Here is a 4,179-nt window from a genome sequence, read left to right as displayed (position 1 = left end):
AGGATGTTCAGACATCCAAAGTGTTCATTGCAGCTTTTTCACAGAAGGACTTAATTCTTATTTGGAGAAATAGTTCAGATCAGATCATCGTGAAAAATATTACAAAATGTTTAGAAAATGAATTCAAACAAAACTCAAGTGAGAAAGACAAGAGTAAAATTTTTAGCATCTGTTTTTTCATCTGTAAACATTTTCCAAGTTGTCAGCATAAATAAAATAAAAAAACTAAACATTTCTATTAATGATTATTTTTTATATCTTTTAATCTTTTTTCAATAATCTTTTTAACCTTTTTGTTCATTTTTTCTCTGGCACCGTTGCCAATAAAGGTTGGTGAATTGAAGTAGATACTTTACACATCCACTAAAGAAAGTAGTTCCAAAACACATTTGAATAAGGACGACTATATTTATTTATTTTTATTGAGAAAATTTGTGAGTGCTACATTGGTTTTACATTTGTTAAACCGATGTATTACTCTCAAAATTAATCTCGTGTTTCTTGGAGAACGTACAATTGTTAACTGCGGATGGATATGCGGTTTCAAAATCAAACGTAGTCCCATCAGTCCGTTGGCGCGGAGTCTGCAGGTTCGCTGGCCTTCTACTAAAGAATCTGTAAGTACACTTCTGTCTGTTTTGTCTGTATTGTATCAAATTTTAGGGAGAGATTTTAAATCGCTAGTTAAAACATTTGTTGCTCGTAATGGTTCGGATGACCGGAGTACCCCGAAAGACCTAATTAGTTGTTTCTTCTTTTTTTTGGCTTTTTTTTTGTTTTTCTTTTAGGTGATTTTTTTTATATTGTTAAAACACACACAATAAGTCATTTGCCATTATTGAGGTAAGAATATTTGGATGCAGAGCGATTTCAAACTGTTCTGGGCCAGATCATTTTCAAATACGCTGCGGCGCCATTCACCGGTAAATTTGAGCGCCAACGCGGCAGAATAAAATCGGTTCACTAATGAATCTACGTTGCTAGCGGAGGTTGCTTTTAAAGTACCTTGACACGATAAAACCACTTACATTATTTATAAAGAGTAACTACTTCGCTTTCATTCTGTGTACATGGGTTTTTAACAATCTTTCTCGCAGCCAATTAAGCCAGCATGCATAGCTGGGATCCATTAATTGTGCATTTTTAATTATTATTATATTTTTTTCTTCATGAAACTGCATTGAATCGTGTCGTTATGGGCTAGATAGGTAATGATGAATGGGCATGGGTTTTGTCTGGGCTAACTACAGGAGGCCCATATGTTTAACCTAAAATGGGACCCATATTGTCAGCCCATTTGGGCTAAATGTAGACTGTATTCAGCATTATTGTGGGCTAACTGAGAATGGGACAGAAATGGGCAACACGAAATGGGGCCCATGTGGTTTCAGTATATTTGGCATAAAAGCTTTTTTGTAAATAGAATGAAGGCATAGTAGTAAATATTTTAAAATCATGTTTGTTTTATTGTGTAAGTGACATTTTAAAGCGTTTTATTCTGTCATCGTTTGACTGCAAAAAACATGACAAGTGGGTGTTTAGGTCTCAACTAGCCATTTGTTTGGTCAATGCAAATGGGAGCTTTAGATTTACCAATGTTTTAATACTTTTTAAAAATTTATTTTCTACAGACTACTATGGAGAAGCGTGAAGAAGGCTTGCAAGGGCAGAAGTGACATCAGATCTTCAAAGAGATAATGATATTCCAGAAAAGCGACGTAGAAGGTAACGTGGAACAGGGACTTCTGTAACACACAACTGTAGATCAGTGGTTCTTAACCTGGGTTCGATCGAACCCCAGGGGTTCGGCGGAGCCTCTGCCGCGGAGGGAAAAAAAACTTGTGTAAAGTCGTGATGCGCCGCTTTGCCATCATTTGCTGCGGAGGATCACGTTACATTGCTTAGCCAATCAGTGCTGCGGAGGAGCGCAGGGATGGGGCAAGGAGGGGGGGGGGGTTCGGTGAATGCGCATATGAAACTGGGGGGTTCGGTACCTCAAAAAAGGTTAAGAACCACTGCTCTAGATCTTCTGTCTCCCTGGTTGTCATTTGAGCTGCTCTCAGTTCTTTTACCCATTTGGTTCTCCTTGCTTTACTTTTTCCTTCTAATCCTTCAAAATTTATTGACTTAAATTGATACAGACATTAACAATTGGCATTTTGTTCATGTATAAAAAGTAAGCTTATAAACTATATATGTGTGAAACAATATATAGCTTATAACAAATCAATTAATAAAAACTAAATGTATCATGTGTCCTGATTTTAAAATGTTGTCTTGTAATTGTCATTATACTTAAGGTTGTCATGGTTGCAGAAATTGGAGGAGGGTCCTTAGATGATGCAGTACAACAAGCTGTGCGATTCCTCATGTCCCCTGAATTGGCCCTCCAGTTCAACCTGTTTGGCCGACATAGGAAACAAGTTCCGGGACCTGCGTCTCTGATGTTTTGTATGGTAAAGATCAGTTTTTATATTCACGTTTTTTCTTGAACATTTGTTAATTTTGGTTGTCTTATGCCTTTTGTTCATTTTTAGTAATCTTTTTTTTTTTTTTTTTCTTAAGATTAAAAACTGAGACTTCAATTTTTGGTTTAATTCACATAGTATTCTTTCACTGTGCTCTCAAGAACTTAAAGATTTGATTGCTGACAAAATTTGAAGGTAATATTGTTTGCATTTCAAACAGTATTAACAAAATATACAAGACCATGATAGAACCTTTATGTCAGTAGTTGATTTATATACATTAATATATTTTAAATTTACAATAAGAATATAGTGTGTGTACTAGGGATGCTCCGATCAGGTTTTTTGCTTCCAATTCTGATACCGATCACCCATGGGGCTCATCTCTGCCGATCATCTGGATTGGCTGTTATTTTTTCACTTTAGGTATAAATGATAACATGTTATCTGGCAAAATTAAAAAGTCTGCGCAGTGTGACGGAAAGAGTAGATCAGCTGCACATGCAGGCTGCGAATGAGATACAGGTGATCTGCAACAAGAGGCCGTGATCAGCGATCACCAATCAAACACATTTTCACGGAAATTAACCGATTATGATTGCTGATCGATCTGCACACCTCTATGTACATAATAATAATGACTCCAGAGTGCTTTGATTTTGGCAGATCCCTGCAAGCATTTCTGCCCCTTGAAGGGGAAGAGATGCACATTTCATTAATGTTACATTGTACTAAAAGTAAAACACTAATGCAATTTCTACCTTTGCTTGTTTTTTAGGGGCACTTAAAAGAAATGGATCCATCCACGGAATCACACAAAGATACGGAAAAGGCACTCGAAGTGGGTTACTGGAGCCCCGGACAGAGGTGGAAATAGAAAAGTTAGAGCGACTAGAGCCAGCTCAGACTCAGGTGGGCAGGTTCCAAGATGGACAGTTACAATGATGTATGAGAGCTTTCAAGTGTGGCATATAGGTTATTAAAAATATTTGACAAAAATGTAGTGTGAAAGAGCTATGTAGGTGTGTGTGTGTGTGTGTTGATATATATTTATATGTATTTATATATAGATGTACAGATCTATCTATATAGTTGCATATCTAGATATAGATCTATATACATTTATGTATCTACATATTTACATAACTAGATGCATAGTTATCTAGATAACAAGATATAGTTATTTAGAAATATAACTAGATATATAGATCTATATATATAGAGATAAATATATATTTACATAGCTAGAAATCTAGTTATATAGATAATTATATATCTACATATAGATCTATGTTTATACATTTGTTATATTAAACTAGTTTCTGTTATTTTCAAATCTGCCATATGAATAATTTTGTAGATTTCTTTTGCCAGTGCATTTCTTGTGGCATCATTTGCTCTGTGTCAATAAAGCTCTTATAATTGACGAGTTAAAAAAACTGACAATATTTTAAATTACCAAATAAAAACCTTGACCAAAAGACATTTTTCATCTCTTTTTCTTTAATGCAGGTTTTGTGCTAAAGCATTTTAATACTTTGGTTTGTTGATTAAGATTGTATATCTATTAATGTAATTCACTTTCAGGTTAGGTGAGAAAGACCCCATTGTTCCTACTGGAATGAGGCATCTGGGCCCCACTGAAAACCCAGTCAGCACCCATTTAAATCTACCTGGGCAAACCCATGTGGGGCCACCATGGAACCCGTGG

The 4,179-nt window shown here is 35.6% G+C and overlaps 1 long non-coding RNA gene across 1 annotated transcript; it reads left to right on the top strand.

Annotated features, from left to right (window-relative positions):
* The first annotated feature begins 468 nt into the window (after positions 1-468).
* LOC148157731 (uncharacterized) lies at positions 469-3,467 on the top strand. The gene is made up of 4 exons (XR_015764293.1): positions 469-617; positions 1,632-1,725; positions 2,301-2,456; positions 3,247-3,467. It is a non-coding gene; the product is annotated as an uncharacterized LOC148157731 (long non-coding RNA).
* The last annotated feature ends 712 nt before the right edge of the window (positions 3,468-4,179 follow it).

This window comes from Poecilia mexicana, unplaced genomic scaffold (genome assembly GCF_051168715.1).
Source record: "Poecilia mexicana isolate PSO_F unplaced genomic scaffold, ASM5116871v1 scaffold_9, whole genome shotgun sequence".
NCBI classification, from domain to species: domain Eukaryota; kingdom Metazoa; phylum Chordata; class Actinopteri; order Cyprinodontiformes; family Poeciliidae; genus Poecilia; species Poecilia mexicana.
Note: the sequence above shows the minus strand (reverse complement) of the source record. Positions and strands in the feature narration are given on the sequence as shown.